At 34.6% G+C, this 21,940-nt stretch overlaps 1 pseudogene; it reads left to right on the forward strand.

Moving 5' to 3' along the window:
• Positions 1 to 454: 454 nt before the first annotated feature.
• Positions 455 to 875, forward strand: LOC114029030 (annotated as a pseudogene).
• The last annotated feature ends 21,065 nt before the right edge of the window (positions 876 to 21,940 follow it).

Below are 21,940 nucleotides of genomic sequence, written 5' to 3' on the forward strand. Positions count from 1 at the left end.
GGCTGCACCTGGACTGGGTCTGGGACCAAGCTTTCTTCTCACCACAGTCACAGACTTTTCTTGCTGATCTTCTAAGTTGTCTTTGGTGTTGGTGGGTTGAGAATTCTGGAAACCACCACAGCTGCACATGATTCAGTCTTCTGTGGACTTCTCCAGGTTTCCCAATGTCTGGTCTTTGCCTGTGTGCTCACGCTGAACTGCATTTCTCTCCCAGTCTGGCACATTAGACCTTTCTAATTAACTATCTAGGTTGTCTTGGGCTGGAAATTTGTTTCACTCTGTCTTTTTGTGGTTTCTGCTGCTTTAAAATTTGTTTAGACCCAGTCCTTCCCTGTCCCCCTCTCTCACTGTCTCCACCCTCGACGGGAGCAGAGGGAGCCTACTCTCCTGGCTTGGGGGTCAGCAGGGGACGGTGCCGCTGGTGCTACCTCCACCGTGAGCAGCAGCTGGAAACATGGTGGGCTGGAGTGGCGCAATTGCTGCTAGCATGTGTGGGGCCCTCTACATCCGCTACGGTATTTATTTTGACTGCAAGAGACAGAGCAACCCCAACTTCAAGAACAGGCTGTGAGAGCGAAGAAAGAAACAGAGCTGGGCATTCCAAGTTACCTGACCTTAAAGATGCAGAAACTGTTCAGGAGTTCTTTCCTGAAGAAATACATCTTGGTGAGGAGTTACTAGCCCCAGGTGAATATGAAAAGGGTGTTGACCATTTGACAAATGTTATTGCTGTATATGGGCAGTCACAGCAGTTGTTGCAAGTTTTACAGCAGATTCTTCCATCACCAGTGTTCCAGATGCTTCTGACTAAGCTGCCAACAATTAGCTAGAGAATTGTGAGTGTACAGAGCTTGGCCAAAGATGATGTGGAATGAGAAACATGTCAACATAATAAAATCTTAATTAAAAAAATTTTGTTTAGACCCATTTTTTACATGTATTTGGAGAGATTTGGGGGAGAGCTCAAGCAAGTCACTGCTTTCATCCCCCCATCTTGACTCTGCCCCCTTTGTCAAATTGTTTTGAAAAACCAATTTGAAAATAGAAAATTGTATTAAAATATCCATACCTTAGATCTGGTTTTCACTGTTATACATTATCATTTTATGAATAATAATATTAATTATAACTGAATTTATATAGAGCTTAATATGTGCCAAGTAAAGTGGTAAGGACTTTACAAATATTTTCTCATTTGTCATCACAACAACCCTAGTAGTTATATACTTTTCTTCTTATTTTACAGTTGAAGAAACAGAAGATTATGGAGTATCCATATCCAGTTAGGTAAGGGTCTGAGGCTGGATTTGAACTCAGATCTTCTTCATTCCAGGCCCAATGTTCTATCCATTGTGTACTTCACTGACAAATAGCACAAGGTGATCCAAGAAAGAAAGAGAAGAGTTTCCATTAATACAAAAATATCCATAACAGCATGTTTGTGTTAACAAAGAACTAGAAACAAAATACATACTCTCAATTGGGGAGTGACTAACGACATTGTGATACATAAAAAAGATAGACTATTATTGTGCCTAAAGGAAAGAAAAAATGAATATGAGTAATTCAGAGAAATGTGGGAAGGTTTATATGATCTAATGCAGAGTTAATGGAAGAGAATCAGGAAAGCGATATAATAAGAACTACAAAATTGTAAAGGGAAAGAACAAAAGTACAATACTGCATATTGTGGGGTGATAATTACCAAAGTAGGCTTAGAAGAAATGATGAGGAAGTTAATTTTCCTCCTTGCTTTGGAAAGGTAGTAAACTCCAGTTGTTAATGTTACATATGCTGTCACACATTGTTGATTGTATTAAATTATTAAAAATGGTTCAAGGAAAGACACAGATTAGAAGATTCAAAGAACATTCAGAAATTAATGTCATATAAAAACAAAAGGCAACAATAAAACATTGTTAAAGGGAAACATACTTATGTTTAAATAAGTAGTTTATTACTATTCCTTTTCAAAAGACATTAATTCTCTATCATAGCACACTTTCATCCTTATATGAAATTGATGCCAAGTATTGACAAAGTATAGTCTTATACTAGCCCTTTCTTAAGCTATATAACTAATAATGGCATATCAAAGTTTAAAATTGCAAAGAAAGAACTTTGGAAGTATAAGCTCTGTCATAATGACTTTTCAACTTGATTCCTTCAAGTAAGGCAGAGACACAGGTATAATCATACTAAATATATTATAAAGAGGTGACATGATACTAACAAGAAGTAATTTTCACCAAGTAGAAAAGGGGTGTTACATTGAATTATTTCCTGGAGCTATAGTGAAAGATACTGTATGAACAACTGTGCTAGAAAGATAGGCTATTTGTAGTTCAAGAGATGTATAAATGAAGAGAGAATGCATGGAAGAATGGCCTGCAAGTTGAATAAAAAGACTATTTGGAACCAAAATGATAGTGGGTAAGTGTTTTAGATGTGGAAGGGAAGGGTCAAAAGAAAATCTTCTAAATATTGATTTAACAATTACTCCAGAAAGTTTTATCCTTACAGAATAGCATTTAACAATTTAGGATTCTAAGTAATCACTTCTACCTTAAACTTTCCTGGGTATCCCCATGTGTTTTCAGATGGATAAACTAAGATAAAGAGGTTGAGTAATGTGTTTTGTTTTGTTTTGGTTTTGTTTGTTTGTTTGTTTTTTACAACAATGGCCAGAGTTAGATGATTGCTTTGCACTTAACTTGAATTTGAAACTCACGTAAAAAAAAATCCTCAGGAGTCACTTATAAATCTTTGAAGAAAGAGCATCCCTTATCTTCCTACAGCAGACATGACCTGAACTTATATGTTGTTTTCCCTCCCTGTCAGGGAGCTGTAAGGAGACTGACTCCCTTAGTTGCCAGCACCCATAGTTGCATTTTTGTAATGTTAAATAGGCAGTTCTGGTGACAATACTGAAATCTGTCTGTTGGAGTAATGTTCTTTCAAGAAAGCTTGATTTAAAAGGCTAACATTAAAAATGTTCAAGTTAATTAGCATCCCTGGAGTTGATGATGTTTTGTATTAGTATTAAGTGATCTAGCCTGCCAAGTATGTGAGAAAATGTCCTCTCCTTTTCCATCTCCTTAATTTACTCCTTTTGCTTTTTTTGACACCTTTTTTTCTCACTAAAGTATTAGGTGTTAATACTGTATAAAGTCTCATTTTTTTCTTTTCTTCAATAAGTAATTTCATCACTATTTCCATTAGTTTTTTTTTAATATTTTTTTTTATAATCATTTGTGAAGCTTAGAATTTTTTAATCATGGGTGATTACAATCTTCATTCTGTTTTATACTGTGAAGATATTTTAATGGAATTACTTATGATGTACATCTCAACTTTTAATTGACACATACATTTTCACTTAAATACCCATCAGAAGAATGAACCCTGCCTCAAGTTTTTGAGTATTGATTATGTATTGGCCACTAAAGGATTCTTTTACTTCTCATATTGTGTCCTTTCCAATTTTATACTCTATAAATATGATCAAATAACACATATTTGACCATAAGTGTAACCAAATTTAATATATATCAGGAGGAGCAAGAATAGATTGCACAAAAAGGGAGTAAGGGTAACTGGGCTATCTTCCCTTCTCCTTCTATAATCTCTCCCTAGATGAACTGACCAGCTCCTTATGGATTCAACTGCCATCTGTATGCATTTCACTCCCATAACTACTGACCTAGCCCTCATTTTTTGATTGAGCTCCATTTTTATGTCTCTAGCCCCCTGCTGGAATCCACCTTTGAATGTTCCATAGGCAAACAAAATGTTTAAAACCTAACTCAAGAATGTGTTTAATTGCCACATCCTTCAAGAATTTCTCTAGAATTTCCTCCAATTATTAGTAATCAATATTATCCCCACCCCCTGTTTATATAGAGATATACACTTCAGAGACAAATTTTCTATTCTGCAGATATGGAGGTCTATTAAAGTGACTTTCCTTTATGCAGACAACAATTTAGAAAAAAAAGCTTTTTTTTTAAGAGGTATAAGGTTCTAGAAATGGTCTTCTGTTTTGGATATATAGTAGTAATACAGAATTTCTCCTTCCTTTGTGTGGTTCCAGCTTTCTAAGATGCAAGGTAATTAGATATCATAGAGACTTTGGTGAGTTAGGAAATGTGTACAATACTTTTTTAGAGTTTTCAAATTTTCATTTCCATTGTCCTTGAAGGGATTTCTACCTAAGACTGTAAATAATATATGTCAGGGAAAAAAGGAGGGCAAGCACTCTAGCATTTGTGCTTGTCATGCCACAATGCAGGGAGTAGGATAAGGATGAAGGGCTGAGTGGGACCCTTGACAAGGGGAATGCAGAACCAGAAAAGAGATCACTTTTCTTTTTGCTTTTTTATTCTTTCATGAGAACAATCAAATCCCTCACACCTACCCCCTTAACCATAGGGGGGAGGAGTAAAAATATGTATAATTAATCAAAAACAAATGTAAAGATTGCCCAAATTTCAAAAAAAAATGTCCCATTTGGCATGCTGAATCCATCACAGTGTCTGGCACATAGTAAGTATTTAATAAATATTTGATTTGGCACGTGTGACAGGAGGTGGGTAGTATACTTCATTATCAGTCCTCTAGAATTCTGTTTGCACATTGTGTGAATTAGAGTTTTGTGGGTTTTTTTTCAATTGGTTTATCTTTACAATGATGTTATTGTATGAATTGTTCTCCTGCTCCTGCTCACATTGTGCACCATTTTATACAAATCTTCCCAAGTTTTTCTAAGACTTACCCTTTCATTACTTCTGAAAACTCATTAGCATTCAATTACATTCAAATATCTTAATATGCTCAGCCCTTCCCTGATGAATACCTATTTAGTTTCAGATTCTTTTCCAATACAAAACCACTCCCCCCCACACACACTACAGTGGTTATTTCCCTTCTTTTTTTTTTTATCTTTTTGGTGTATATTCAATTTAGAGTTGTTTTTGTTTTGTTTTGTTTCTGTTCAAAAAGAGTATACAGTTTAGTAACTTTGGGATATAATTGCAAATAGTTTCCAGAATGACAAGACCAATTCACCAACAAAGTATTACTGTGCGTTTTCCCATAGCCCCTCTAACATTGTAATTTTCTTTTTTATTGGCCAGTATTGGCAATCTTATGGGGCAGCTAGGTGGTTGGTGGATAGAGAGTTTAACTTGGAGTCAGTGAGACACATCTCCATGAGTTCAAATCTAATCTCAGACACTTACTAACTGTGTGACCCTGGACAAATCACTTAACCCTATTTGCCCCAGTTTCCTCACCTGTAAAATGAGTTAGAGAAGGAAATGGCAAACCACTACATTGTCTTTGCCAGAAAAACCCCAAATGGGGCCACAAAAGGTTGGACATGACAGAAAAATGCCTCAACAACAATAACAACTGGGAATCTTATGGGTTGGAGGTGATATCTCAGATTTGATTTACTTTTCATTCCTCTATTAATTTGGAGCATTTTCCCCAAGGCTATTAAAGATTCTGTTTCTAACTTTGAAAACTGTCTGTTCATGTAGTTTTATCATTTGGCAATAGGGGAATGGTTCTCATTGTCTTCACTTGCTTCTTTATGTAGTACACCTAATCTGATCCATAGATTCCATATTTCTTATATATTGACACAATATTTTATATTTTTTATCTAGTACACATTTGTTTGAATGATTACTGCTTTGATGTATAATTTGAAATTGAGTGAAGACCCTTTCCTTCTCATTTTGTTCATTGTATCTCTTGATATACTTGACATTTTGTTCTTCAAGAAAGATTTCACTAAAATTAGTTTTCTCAAATTGATATATAGTGAAAGAATACGAACAGATCCTTTTGAGAAAAAGAAATCAAAGTTATCTAGTCATATAAAAATGTTTTAAATCACATTAATTAGAGAAATGAAAATTAAAAAATAAATCTGAGGTACCACTTCACACCTATCAGATTGGCTAACATGACAGAAAAAGAAAAAGAAAATAACAAATACTGGAGAGGATGTAGAAAAATTAAGACACTAATACATTGTTTGTGATGTTGTGAGGTCCAACCATTCTGGAAAACAATTTGGAACTATGACCCAAGGCCTATAAAACTGTGCCTTTGACCCAGCAATACCATTACTAGGTCTATATACAAAAAAGATAAAAGGAAAAGTGCCCATGTGTACAAAAATATTTTTAGCAGCTCTTTTTATGGTGGCAAAGAAATGGAAATTGAGGGATTGTCCATTAATTAGGGAATGGCTAAACAAATTGTGCTATATAATTGTGATGGAATAATATTGTGCTATAAGAAATAATAAGCATCATGGTTTGAGAAAAAAACTGGGAAGACTTTTATGCATTTCTGCAGAGCTAAGTTAGCAGAATGAAGAGATTACTGCACATAATAACAACAGTATGGTAATAATGGTCAACTCTGAAAGAATTTGGTACTCTAATCAATGCAGTGATTGAAGGCAGTTACAAAGGATTCATGATGAAGAATGCCATCTACCTCCAGAAATGGAATTGATAAAATCTGAATGCAAATTAATATAACATGTGTGTGTGTGTGTGTGTTTATTTCTCTTGCTTTTTCTGCAATATGGCTAATAGGGAATTGTTTTGTCTGATTTCATGTGTATAATTGATATTATGCTTGTTATCTCAAATGGATGGGTAGAGGAAAAAAGAATTTGGAATTCAACATTTTTTAAACAGAATGCTAAAAATAAATGAATAACAATTTTTAAAAGAAAACACTGGACAAATTGTAGGTTTATCAATAATTTTTAATAGTTTATTTGATGTGACCCTTGATAAGTAAATTAATTTAGCTTTGTTATCATGTTTATTATACTGGATCATCCTACACATGAGCAAATAACTTTTTTCTCCCATCATCTAGTCATCAACAAATATTTATTAAATGCCTACTATGTGCCAGATGTGTTATGTCCTGGTTATACAAAAAAGGGGGGAGAATCCAATAGTCTCTGCCATTAAGGATCATATTTACAATGGAAAGATGATATGCAAACAGCTATAAACAAACAAAATATACACAAAATTAATTGGAGATAATCTAAGAAAAAAGGCACTAAGGTTGAGGACTGGGAAAGGTTTCTTACAGAAAACTGGATCTTGGGAGTACTTGAAATAACCCTGTGAAGACAATGAATATGAAGGAGAGACTTACAGACATAGAGCATAGCTAGTGAAATTACATAAAGGAGAAAGATGGTGTCATATTTTAGGAATAGCAAAGAGGCCAGTGTCACTAGACAATAGAGTACATGGAAGAGAGCAAGGTCAAAGAAGAGAAAGGTCTTATTTAATTAAGCTATTTACTTACATATTTATGTATTTATTTTATTTATGCTTATTTAAGTAAAGCATTTTGTGGTTGTATTCATATAGTTCCTCTGCATAACCTTATAGAGAAACTACCAATTATTGTATGCATTCAGTAGTTATTATAATTTGAATTTATCTTTCTACTTCTTCCTGTTGTATTTTTAGATAATAGAAATGGTCATGACTTTTGTGGATTCATTTTACATGCTTAGTAAAATATACATTTTTAGTAAACTTTAATGTTTTTTTATTTTCTCAATTTTAGTAGATCCTTTAATGTTTTTAAAATGCATATTTTAAATTCATAATTTTATTTCTTATTTGCCTATGCTTATTTTCTCAATATATTTTTTCTTATTGTTAGTATTTCTTGAACTATATTCAATACTAATGAGTAGAGCTGGCATACTTGTTTTACATCTGAACTTATTAGAAAAAGTCTCTAGTTTGTACCCATTAAATACACTGCTGGCTCTTGCTTTTATTTTTTATTTTTTTTTAAATTTTTTTATATTTGTTTTTGCTTTTGTTTTTAATTAAAAAATTTTCTTTCTGGCTCTTGCTTTTAGAGAGATACTACTTAACATATCAATGGAAAAGTACTTTTATTCCTGTATTTTCTACTTTTTTTAAATATAGAAATAAGTGTTGGATTTTGTCCAAAACTTCTTCTATATCTATAATTGTGATTTTTGTCCTTCTTATCAACATGATTTAAAATAGAGATAGTTTTCCTAATATTAAACAAAGCTTGCATTTCTGCTCTTAATCTAACCTGATTATAGTCTGTAAACTTTTCATATGCTTCCATAATCTCATAACTTATATTTTATTTAAAATTGTTACATCAGTATTCATTAGGGAAATCGGTCTATTGTTTACTCTCTATTTTGACTCTCATTTAGGTATCCAAACCATATTTTCATCAAAGAAGGAATTTGATAAAATGCTTTTTTCCCTATTACTTTCCAAACAGTTTATGTAGTATTAGAATAATTCATCTTTAAATGTTTTGAAAGATATGGAAATCACTTGGTGACTTTGGTCATGGACTTTCTCTAGTTTGGAAACAGCAGATCCTGATGTACTGAAGAACATAGAAATGAAAAACTAAAGAAGCAGAATTCAGTGGTAAAAAGCTTATACCACTATAGGACAGGAACATAGCCAAGAGCAGCAATAGTCATGGTAAGAGCAAATGGAATTTCAGTCCCCAATTTTTTTTCCTGTTTCCTCTAGGCTAGGGATGTTACCATTCATGTTTTTAAAATGATCCTCTTTTCCTTCCACTCCCCTAAGAATATTTGGAAGGAGGGTTGAGTAAAACCTTTTAAAATAAAATCATCCCTGGCATCATTTCAGCCCACTAGCTAAAGTTCTATTTATTGTTTATGAGTTTACTATGCAAAATCACATGGTCATTAGCAGTGAATTATCATAATTTTTGAGTAGAGAAAATGGGGATGTTGCTTGAGGGCCTGAAGAAGTCAGATACATACACACGCACACACACATGCACACACACATGTATGTGCATGTGTGTGTGTGTGTGTGTGTATAAATTCTTAGTATATATTAACTGTTAGACTATTATGTAACCTGGAGTGGGTGTATTCTGTCCAGGAGTAGGTGGGTAATGGGTTGAGTAAAACTACTCATAGGTTGCTAGACTACCATTTGATAGCCAAAGAATATATTACAGTTTCCCTCAGCTGGCTCAGTGATTGGTAGAACATGTGATAGCCTGCTCTTCCTCTGGGATAGTAGAGAGGGAGCAAATAAGCCATCCAACGATTTTTGACATTCTTACCCAGTACACTTAGCTCTGAAACTACCATTATTCACTCACTGACAAAAACACTCCCTCTTAAAATTCTACAGACTTGGAAAAGAATGTATTTTCTTCTGTAGAAGTTAATAATCTGATTAATACTGATTACTATTATTATCAAGTAATATAATTAGACAAATATTAATAATTCGAATGCTAAGTCAATGTTGCTACTTATAAAATGCAATAATAGCAATACTAATGATAATACCAGAGTATTTTAATATAAACATTATGCAATTCTGTTCCCTATGTTAATACAATAACAATATTAATAAAATGCTTACTAATGTTTTAATTAATGGACATTCATACATAACACATGTTTATATTAATATTAGGAAAACTATCTCTATTATTGCTTCTACTTAGGCAATTTATGTTACTCATTCTATTATTTTAATACTTTATCAAATGATAATTTTACTGTTTATAATACTGGTTTTATTATTACTGCTTCTAATACTTCAACCAAAGCCTTATGTATATTTTAATATTACTAGAAATTATCCTTAACTTTCTACTGTCCCTCACTTCCCATATCCAAGCAGTTGCCAAGTCTTGTCAATTCTTCCATCAGCTCTCTCTCATTTTCCCCCTTCTACAAAATCGTATTACAACAACCTTAGTTCAAGTTCTTATTTTCTCTTGTCTACACTATTGAACTAACTTCCCAATTAGTCTCCTTGAACTCATTCCTAAATGATATTTCATGCATGGGCCAAACTAATACCCTTAATGTACAAATATGCCAATATTACAATGAAAATATGATGTCTTACACAGAAAAGAAGGTAATAGTACAAAGCAACACTGATTATTAGGCCCCATCAGATTACATGGCCATATAAAAGGGACAACAAAAGGTAAGGTAATTGAAAAAAAATATTTCAGGGACCAGTCATTTAGAGAGGATAAAAATACCTTAAAATATAGAAATCAATTGAAAAATTATAGGAGGAAAATAAATGGATGGAGGGATGGATGGGTGTATAGATGATGAAAAAGTTATTTCATTACATTGTTATTAAGTGCCAAGTGCTGTACAAAGTGTTGTGGTTACAAATAAAAAATGAGACAGTCTTTGCTGTTAATGAGCTCACTTTGTAACTGGGGATGACAGCACATTCAGGAGCATCAGCTACAGGCAAGATGGTCAGATATTGGATAGGTCCTGTTGCAAAAATGATGTAGAGACAATGGTAAAACCAGAGAGGGGGAAAAACTAGCTGGTGTTGTAGCAAATATAGAGAGATATTCTAGGTCCCATTTCTATGAAAAATCTTTTACTGTAGGTATCCATGAGAAGACTGAGTAAGACTGATATATATCCATGAATAAGCACTAGCAGAACATAGGATTGTCAATGGCTATGATAATGAGGGACTACAGAAAATTAATTTAAAAAAGAAGTAATATTAAAGTTAATGCCAGGAGAGATGATTGGGAAGGATGGGGCTCTATAAGTTTATTTCAAAGACAAATTTTGTCCATTACACAATTTAATCTGACATGGCCATATCTTTAATTCTGATTGCTCCAGTAATGGCAAATTTATACCAAAGAATTAACCTTAATTTATGCTTGTACTAACAAAATAATCTCCAGTTTGGATGTCACACATCTTAATAGTTAAGGATTGTCTCAACAAAAACAACAACAATGAGGACAACAACATAAAATGAGCTGGAGTAGAAATGATACATATGGTTGATCCAGAAGAGGTGTACTAATTAAAATTTAGGATTCAAATTGTACTCACAGAACCTAGAAATCTCTTGACCTCGATCTGTTTTCCATTTTTTTCTGAATTATATTATCATAATTTTTAAAAATTTATATATTTTTAGTTTTCAACATTCATTTCCACAAGATTTTGAGGTCCAAATTTTCTCCCCATCTCATCCTCCTCCACCCCAAGATGGCATGCATGTTGAATACCCCTCCCTCTAATCTGCCCTCCCTTCTACCTTTCCCACCCTTCTCTTATCCCCTTCCCCTTCTTTTTTCCTGTAGGGCAGGATAGATTTCTATACCCCATTTCCTGTATTTCTTATTTTCCAGTTGCATGTGAAAGCAATTTATTTAACTTGTATTTTGAAACTTTGGGTTCCAAATTTCCCCCTTCCCCTTTCCCCACCCACCCTCATTGAAAAGGCAAGCAACTAGATACAGATTATATATATGAAGTCATGCAAAACACTGCCATAGTAGTCATGTTGTGAAAAACTAAGTATATTTCCCTTCATCCTATCCTGTCTCCCATTTATCCTATTCTCTCTTTTGACCCTGTCCCTCCTTAGAAGTGTTTGCTTCTGTTTACCCCCATACCCCCTCCCTCAATCTGCCCACCCCTCTATCATCCCCCTGCTCTCTTATCCCTTCCCCCCCATTTTCCTGTAGGGTAAGATAGATTTCCATACCCAATTGAGTGCATGTTATTCCCTCCTTAAGCCAAATCCTAAGAGAATAAGATCCACTCATTCCTTCTTTCCTTCCACCACTTTCCTTCCACTATAAAAGCCTTTTCTTGTCTGTTTTATGTGAGATAATTTACCCCATTCTACCTCTCCCTTTCTCCTTTTCCCAGTACAATCCTCTCTCACTGCTTAATTTTATTCTCCATATATCACTCCTCCATCTTCAACTCACCCTGTGCCCTCTATCTATCTATCTATCTATCTATCTATCTATCTATCTATCTATCTATCTATCTATCTATCTATCGCTCTATCAATCTATCTATATCTCTATATTTCTATATTTCTATATGTCTATCTCTATCTCTCTATCTCTATCTATATCCATACACATATTTTTCCCCTCCATCTACCCAATACTGACAAAGGTCTCATGAGTTACAAATATCATCTTTCCATGCAGGAATTTAAACAGTTCAACCTTAATAAGTCCCCTATGATTTCTCTTTCCTGTTTACCTCTTCATGTTTCACTTGAGTCTTGCATTTGAAAGTCAAATTTTCTATTCAGCTCTTGTCTTTTCATCAAGAATGCTTGAAAGTCCCCTATTTCACTGAATGACCACTTTTTCCCCTGCAAGATTATATTCAGTTTTGCTGGGTAAGTGATTCTTGGTTGTAATACTATCTCCTTTGCCCTCTGGTATATTATATTCCATGCCTTCTGGTCCCTTAATGTAGAAGCTGCTAAATCTTGTGTTATCCTGATTGTGTTTCCACAATACTTGAATCGTTTCTTTCTGGCTACTTGCAATATTTTCTCCTTGACCTGGGAACTCTGGAATTTGGTTATGATATTCCTAGGACTTTTCCTTCAGGGATCTCCTTCAGGAGGTGATCAGTGGATTCTTTCCATTTCTATTTTGCCCTCTGGTTCTAAAATATCGGGGCTGTTTTACTTGATAGTTTCTTGAAAGATGATATCTAGGCTCTTTTTTTGATTGTGGCTTTCAGATAGTCCAATAATTTTTAAATTCTCTCTCCTGGACCTATTTTCCAGGTCAGTTGTTTTTCCAGTCAGATATTTTACTTTCTCTTCTATTTTTTCATTCTTTTGGATTTGTTTTACAGTGTCTTGATTTCTCAGAAAATCACTAGCTTCCAATTGTTCTATTTCAATTTTTAAAGAAGTATTTTCTTCAGTAAGCTTTTGGACTTCCTTTTCCATTTGACCAATTTTACTTTTTCGGGTGTTCTTCTCCTCATTGGCTTTTTGGACCTCTTTTGTCATTTGGGTTAAGCTATTTTTTGAGGTGTTATTTTCTTCAGTATTTTTTTGGGTTTCCTTTAGCATCACTCTAAGTTTTTCCTCCACTTCTTTTATTTCTTTCTCAAACTCCTTTTTGAGCTCTTCCATGGCTTGGGACTGATTCGCATTTTTCTTTGAGGCTTTGGATGTAGGAGCTTTGAATTTGTTGTCTTCTTATGGTTGTATCTTTTGATCTTCTTTGTCACCAAAGAAAGATTCTATGGTCTGACTTTTTTTGGACATTTGTTTATTCATGATCCCAGCCAATTACTTGAGTATTATACTCTTTGTTAAGGTAGGGGTCTGCTTCCAGTGTGGAGAATGTACTGTCCCAAGCTTCAGGGGTTTAGTGCAACTGTTTTCAGAGATACTTCTAGGGTCCTGTAAATTTTCAGTTCTTCCAAGGTGGTATGATGAGGGGTGAGGTGTTTACTCCTTTCCTGGCCTATGCTCAGGTCTATGAGTGACCACAAACACCCTTTTCTGCATTGGAACTGTGAGGAGGATTTCTCCTCTCCACCACCACTACAAGGTCCACCACACCAGCATTCCTCCTTATCCCAAGGTTACCACCCAGAACTGTGACCCAGATCCAAGCACGGGCAAAGCAAGAGAATCCTGCACCAGCAAAGAGATCCCTGCAATCCCCCTCTGATCAGCCACTCAATTCCCCCTCAATCTGTGGACCTGAAGCTCTGGAAGCAGCCACCAACCCAGAGCCTGAGCTTGGGGACTGGGGCTGGGACTGTGCTTCTCTCTCTTACCTCAATCACAGACTCCCCCCCGACCTTCTAAGTTGTCTTTGGCTTTTGTGAATTGAGAAGTCTGGAAACCCCACAGTTGCCCATGATTCAGTCCCCTGAGGGCTGCTCCAGGTTTGCTGAGACCTGTTTTGCCTGTGCACCCAAGCTGAACTGAGCTCCTCTCCCAGCCCTGCTTGATATACCTTTTCAGATCAACCATCCAGACTGTCTTGGGCTGTACATTTGTTTCACTCTTTCTTTTTGTGGGTTCTACTGCTTTAGAAGTTGTTTAGAGCCATTTTTATAGGTATTTGGAGGGGTTTGGGGGGAGAGCTCAAGCAAGTCACTGCTTTTACTTTGACATCTTGGCTCTGCCCCCTATATTATCATAATTAGGAAAATTTTTTTGCACTGGAAGAAAGAGCAGGAATTTTCCCATTTAATTAAACCATGATGCTTGACATGTCTCGATTAAATGTTCAGTGCCACCTGCAGGCATTAACTTTTAATACTCTTTTTAAAATTTAATTCTCTTTAGTGTGCAAATGACTTCTCATTTCCTCTTAGTGAATATAGGTCAGTGTAAGAACAATAAACATCAAGAAAAATGAATGAGAGAGATGCTGAAAGTTTATCTTGAAGTCAAACTTTGTCTGTCTATTCCATTATTTAATTTGGAGTGTCTTTAGTAATCAAGTTTTTTTTTTTTTTTAGGCAATTAGGGTTAAGTGACTTGTCCAGGGTTACACAGCTGGTAAGTGTTAAGTGTTTGGTCTGAGGCTGGATTTGAACTCAGGTCCTCCTGACTTCAGGGCTGGTGCTCTATCCACTGTGACACCTAGCTGCCCCCCAACTTTGTTTTTTTAATATATAAGATTTCATTTTTGTTCTTGTTTTCATTTTCATTTTTTTTTTGCTTGTTTGTTTTTGGTGGCTGAGATTTAACATCCTGCCCCTTTGTCTCATCATGAGTTGAGTTTTTAAAGAATATTTCATAGGAGCTTGAGCTCTTGTGCATTTTACTAAGCTGGACAGGATTAATAAGAGTTCCGGTTCTGCCATTCAAAAACAAGCCTAGTTAAGTTCAGGGATGCCCATCACCAGAAAGTTTGTCCATAATGAAATAAATATTTTTGACCACAGTTATTTATAAAGGCTCACCTCTATGGCATAGTAAGGTTATGAGCTACTTTAAGAGGTGGAATAGGGAGGAGACAACTCACATTGATGAAAGCAAGGACCCTAGAAGCACTGAAATAAGTATTTTTGTGCTCAGATCTTTCAAGGAAAATGTAATATAAAAGTTTGCTACATATGTAAATAAATATATAGGTGTACATTTATTTATAGGGGTAGCTAAGTGGTGCAGTGGATAGAGTGGTGGGCCTGGAGACAAGAAGACCTGAATTTAAAATTGGCTTCAAATACTTAATAGCTATGTGACCCTGCACATGTCATTTACCCTCTGTTTGCTTCAGTTTTCCCATATATAAAATGAGGATAATAATAACCACTATCTCACAAGGTTCTTTGTAGGATAAATGCATGAGATAATTGTAAAGCACTGAGCACAATTCCAGAATCATAGTAAGTGGTATATAAATGTTAGTGATGATGATGGTGATTGTGATGGTGATGATGATGATGATGATGGTGTATATATGCATGTATGTATATAACCTTGCTTATATAAAAATAAATAAATGCTTATAAATATATAACATGTAAATCTATATGCCATGTAATTATACACACATATTTGTGTATAAATGTAGATGTGTGTGGGTGATATAGAAATCTATCTACTTATAGCTAGCTAGCTATCTCTCTACCTGTTTATCTCTCTGTCTATATGATCAAATCATTAGGTTTTATATCCCCAATGATTAGCACAATTCCTAGCATATAATAAGCACATGCTTTCTCTCTGCCAATAAAGCATAACTCATCATATTCAAGGAGTCATACAGAATTATTTGTTTAAATCAGGTTTATTTTAATTGGAGTCAATAAACTTAAAAGCTAGAGGATGAAGCATGGTGCTTTAATTTAACCCATAGTAAATGTGGTGCTCTTCCAATAGGTCTTGAAGTAATGGAAAAACTCACATAGTTCATAAGATGAGGTTATTTCCTGTAAGGACGTAGCTGAAAAGGAAACATTGAATACCATTTTTAAAAGTCATTCAAGAAGTAATTGGAGCCAAATATATCAGGTCCACATCATCATGACAAATGGAGCTCATGAAGTTCATGAAATGTTTTTGATAATACAAAGCCTATGAGGGACAAAATGCAGAATGAGATTAATTTCCATCAATTCCTGGAAGAAGGGGGAAAAAAAACAACTATTTGACCAAGTGTATTTTGTCAACAAAATGGATTAAAGATGAGGATAAAATGTATTTTGACAGGAAAATTGATTAAAGAGTGTTTGGATACAATTTTTTAACAAAACAGATAATTGAAGCAATTGATCAAAAACTAGTTGATAAACTATTTCCTTCTGTATAATACAATTGATTTTTTCCAGACAAAATTAGTCTTATCAGTAAACTGAAAGAAGGTATTTGGCAGAATGCATTTTCCCAGAAATAGATAGAAATCTGGATGAAAAGTAATAGATTAAAAAGATAATCAAGTTTACTTTTTTAAAGTCTGTATGGAGAAAAGTTTTAGTGACTAAAGTTGGGTTTAATTCAGGGTAGAATTAAGTTCAGGTAGAAATTAGATATTTCAACATTGTATTGTGACTTTATGTATCAACTAAACACTCAACTTTCAAATATATATACTTTCTTTCCTATTTAATTGATTAGTCTGCAAAAGTTTAAAAAGTAATGAATATTTCACTAGGGCAGTTTTACATAAAGAGAATATTGAAGGTTACACAATATAGTAGTTCTGAGGTTTTTAACCTTTTTTTAAAAATTGAACTCTTTCTTAATCTGGTGAAAACTATGTACTCTTTCTCAGAATAATTTTTAATTGAAGAAAGTTCTAAATTTTAGTTAGAGGTTAGAAAACATATATCTGGAGTTTATTTTTCTCATTGAAGTTTCAAATCACACTGAAATTTTTTTATGGACTTCTAAAGGGTCCATGGACACCAAATTAAGAACTCCTTACAGAAAATGTAAGCCTAAGGAACATTGGAGAATAAGATCAATATATCATTTCTATGTACTACAATAATTGTATTCCCAGCTCAGCATAGTACCTGGCTCATAAAAAATACCTAATAAATGTTTTTTTTCTTCCTTTTTAAATTTGGAGGTTAGAAAAATTCCTAGTAACATCGTTCCAAAATCTAAGATCTTGTGCTTGTGTCCCTATACGTGAAAAAGGAAAACTGCCTAAAATTATTTTATTAAATATAATGAAGTAAAATAATTTAATTGATCCTGCCTTTGTTGGACACAATCCCTGAAAGGGAAAAGCAAGATACTCCAAGGACATTTGTGACATACTTTCATGTCATTCCAGTCTACTCAAGTGGAGTTACATCCATACATAGTGGATCTATGTATACAATGTGCTCAGCAATGTGACTGACAATGACTGAGTAGGGAGTGGGTAGATTATGGGGAAAAATGTTAAAAGGCAATTCCCATGCCCATCAATTGGGGAATGGCTTAGCAAATTGTGGTATGTGATTATGATGGAATACTATTATGGAATAAGAAATAATAAGCAGGATGCTCTCAAAAAACCTGGAAAGATTTACATGAGCTGATGCAAAGTGAAATGCACTGTGTACAAAGTAACAGCAATGTCATAAGATGATTGGCTGTGAATGACTTTGCTATTCTCAGAAATGCAATGCTCTAAGACAACTTTGACCTACTTATGATGAAAAATGCTATTCATCCCCCAGAAAAGAACTGATGGTGTCTGAATACAGATTGAACTATACTTTCTTTATTTTATTTTTAGGGGTTCTTTTGGTCTATGTTTTCTTTCACAATATGACTAATATGGAAATGTTTTGCATGACTAGACATATATAACATATATAGAATTCCTCTTTCTCAATGGGGGGGCAGGGAAGGAGGACGGGAGAGAATTTGGAACTCAAAGTTTAAAAAAAAACAAATGTTAAAATTTGCTTTGTTACATGTAACTGAGGGGATATAAAATACTAAATATATATACATATATAAAAGTATCAAATTGACCACACAAGAGGCAGCTCCTAAAGCAATACATTTTCTCTTTTGATTATTATGGCTTATCAGTTTCCTCTGGAAACTAGCTTCTCCAGACCTCTGTATTCCATGATGAAAGGATGAAAACAAGCATTTGTTGGGAACATATTATGTGCCAGTTACTTTGCAAAGTGGTTTACAAATATTATCTCATTGGATTCTCATAATAATTTTTGGGAACTAGATGTTAGTATTTTTTCCATTTTGTGGTTCAGATAACTAAGGCAGATATAGATTAAGTGACTCACTAACTTGTCTAGGATTGCACAGTTAACATCTGAGGCAGGATTTGAACTCAGATACTTCTAAATGGACGTCCAATATCCTAGTCCCTGTTCCATCTAGCTGATACATAATCCACAGCCTCTATTCTATCTAAGTACCTTTGCCTCTCATGTGTCAGTCTAGGCTCAATAGACCAAATAATCTGATCTCAAACTGTGAACCTAAATCCTTGTTTGCCACTGGCTCTTTTCTAATGTGACTTCTCTAGCCAGCTTGATGAACATGACTTCATGATCGGCTTTAAGGTTAAACCTAGATTAAATTGGCTGGTAAGTATGTACCCTTGGCTTATTTATCACCAGTCAGTCAGCCCACTCAATATCCAATGCACTGTATTAGATACTGGGGAGTGTATAGCAACTTGTAAAACAGTCTACTGTCATGTGTAACTTAAGGAATTAAGATATGCATGCAAATTACCTCAACAAAAGCCAGTATATACATATATATTTAACTAAATTATCTCTGTTAAGAGAAGGAAAAAATAAACTCCAATTTTGGGGTGAAAAAGAATATTCAAAAGGAAATATATCTGTATATATTTATATATATATATATATATATATATGGAGAGAGAGAGAGAGAGAGAGAGAGAGAGAGAGATATTTAGTTTTCCTTTTCAGATGTAGGCATTTTTTTTCTTATTTGGAAATTCCTTTACCAAAGTTCTGTTCTATTCTTCATCTTGATACAGAGCTGAGTATAGGTTCTCAATGATTATAGCAGTTTAGTTTCAGAATTGTCTAGCCCTACCAAGCTTCAAGTACCAATGTGGCAATCTACCATTTTAGAAAATATAGCCCTTGAAATTTGGTCACTAGGTAATGAATTATGCTTTGGACATGACAGCTAGCAAAGACCATCTATCTGCTGAGGAAGGCAGATTTCTATTTTTAAAAGAAATACTCATGCCCATGAAACCACAAATCATTTGAAATATATTGAAGCTAGAATAACTGCAAGTAGCAGATATGTTAAAAGTGTTGAACTCTTCACTCCTCGCTTTTTTTTCTTTGAGAATTCTTATTCCAATTTCAACTTAAGGGGCAGCTAGATGGCACAGCAGATAGAGCTCCTGCCTTGGAGTCAGGAGGACTTGACTTCAAATGCAGCCTCAGACACTTGACACTTACTAGCTATGTAACCCTCAGCAAGTCACTTAACCCCAAACTGCCTCACCAAAAAGCAAAAAAAAAAAATCAACTTAAATCACACTTCCTCCAAGAGACATTTCCTAAGCACCTGAGGTATGAGTGTTCTCTCTTACATCAAAAACACTTTTGAATGTTCTTATATGTAAATATTGTTTTTAAATTCTACTTATCTGTATGCATGATATTTCCCTTCAGTGGAATGTAAGCTCCTTGAGGACAGTGACTTTTTTTACTTTTGTCTTTATTTGAGCTCCTAGAAGAGTATATAACAAATAGAAGACATTCAGTAAGTGATTGTTAAATTGAATTTGGATAATCACCATTATCCAAAACCCACAACCACAAATTGCAGAGAATTCATATCACAAATTTTAAACATGTTTGAATCCATGTGAAAATTGTATATTTAAAAGAAAGTCATTAATAAATAGTGATCCATTTATATATGGTTATCTTTTTTTTCCATTTCTACTCATCTATTTGCCCTCATGGTTCAGAAAAGAAAATTCCAGATAAGAAAGACTAATTTTATTTAAGACTCTCAAAAGTATATCCCTATTTACTCACATAAGATCTCATAAAAAAATGAAGTAAGGTATTTTTATGATCCAAAGAGCAGGGCTGGTCAGCAGTGATTAGATGACTCCCTGGTCCTGGTAAATCTCTCAGTCACTGTTATTTCAACTCTTTTCTCAGGTTCCATACAGAAAACACATGCCACATCCTTTAATACACAAGGTGATACCTATTCAAATGTTACTACCCATGTGGAAAAGTGAAAAGATTACTATATTTTGAATGAGTCCAAATGGGCTGGAAGCCTGCCTGTAATACTTTCTAGCTTTGTGGCCTTGGGCAAGTCACTTGTCCTTTTTCAACCTCCATTTTGTATCTATAAAATGGAGAAGAAAGTAGCATCATCCTGACAAAGTTGTTGTAAGGATCAAATAATATAACATACATAAAGTAGTTTGCAAACTTTAAAACGATATACAAATATTAACTATTACTAATATTATTATTCCAACTAGTTTTACTGGCATTATTCCTCCTAATAGTTTGAAGAAGGGAAGCTTCACAGATAACTGTCCCCAAATCCAGGAAAATTAGTTTTTAAGCCCTACGCTGACATATGTTGGCTATGTGATGCCAACACACAGCCTCAGGCAGCTGTAAGATTGTAAGTTGCAAAGAAGGTGCAAATCTACATTGGTAGAGAAAATGTTCTCACTTGGGAGTTCCCCCTAAAATAATGAAGTCACAAATCCATTTCCTTTCCCACCACAAGTAGAATGTCTGCTAGTATTTCCTCTGTGCTTCCAACTAATTATAATCTTTTATTCTTCAAAAATGCTTCAGACTTAGTGCCCTTCATGTCACAAATTTGAGCCTGGCTGATTCCTAGGATGGTAGCAATTTGGATATGATCCTTAATACCTCTAGGTAGTTTTACTAACTAGGGGGCAAGTCTTGTCTGTTTCCCAAATTAACATTGGAATTTATAGTTACTATCCTTCCTAGGAAATGCTTCTCCCTCCTACTATAGGTAAGAAGAGTTTCAGTCTTCCAAACATGCCAGACTACCAAATGTTGGATGGTCCTTATAATATAATAGATAGAGAAAATATGGAATGTGTTGACTTGAGTTCACCAGATCACCCATTGAATCCCTGCAGAGAGAAGAATGAGCTCAATGATGCTGTTATCACTAAATTTTACATTTTCAATCTAGTCTAATCTACCATTCAAAATGATGATTGGAATAAATACAAGAACATATGCCCTCATGCTGTTTTTCAACAGCCATTCTCAAATCTTCTTCTATGTGACAAAAATTGAAAAAAAAATTACAATCTGCCCTAGGCTATCAAAATATCTCTTAGATTATCCTGACCTCTGTGCTGTACTATTGATTCCCTCATCCTTCTTCAAGTTTCACCCATCCCATAGCTTGTTGCATATAATTTCTTTTTTATGTTTTACTTCTTTTTTTTATTTTTAGTTTTCAACATTCACTTCCACGAGATTTTGAGTTCCAAATTTTCTCCCCATCTCATCCTCCTCCACCCCAAGATGGCATGCATTCTGAATACCCCTTCCCCTAATCTGCCCTTCCTTCTATCTCCCTCCCTTGTCTTATCCCCATCCCCTTCAATTTTCCTGTAGGAAAAGATAGATTTCTATACCCCATTTCCTGTATATCTTATTTCCCAGTTGCAATTGAAAACAATTTTTTTTAACATTTGTTTTTAAAACTTTGGGTTCCAAATTTTCTTCCTTCCTCCCTCCTCACCCACCCTCATAGAGAAGGCAAGCAACTTGATATAAGTTATGCATGTGTAGTCATGCAAAACATGTCCCTAGTAGTCGTGTTGTGACAAACTAACTATATTTCCCTTTATCCTATCCTGCCCCTATTTATTCTATTCTCTCTTTTGACTCTTCCCTCCTCAGAAATGTTTGCTTCTGATTACCCCCTCCTCCAATCTGCCTTCCCCTCTATCATTGCCCTGCTCTCTTGTCCCCTCCTGCCCCATTTTCCTGTATGGTAAGATAGATTTCTATACCCAATTGAGTGTGTATGTTATTCCCTCCCCAAGCCAAAATCCAATGAGAACAAGAGTCACTCATTCT

The sequence above is a fragment of the Vombatus ursinus genome, unplaced genomic scaffold (genome assembly GCF_900497805.2).
Source record: "Vombatus ursinus unplaced genomic scaffold, bare-nosed wombat genome assembly UNPS02014909.1, whole genome shotgun sequence".
In the NCBI taxonomy this organism is placed as follows: domain Eukaryota; kingdom Metazoa; phylum Chordata; class Mammalia; order Diprotodontia; family Vombatidae; genus Vombatus; species Vombatus ursinus.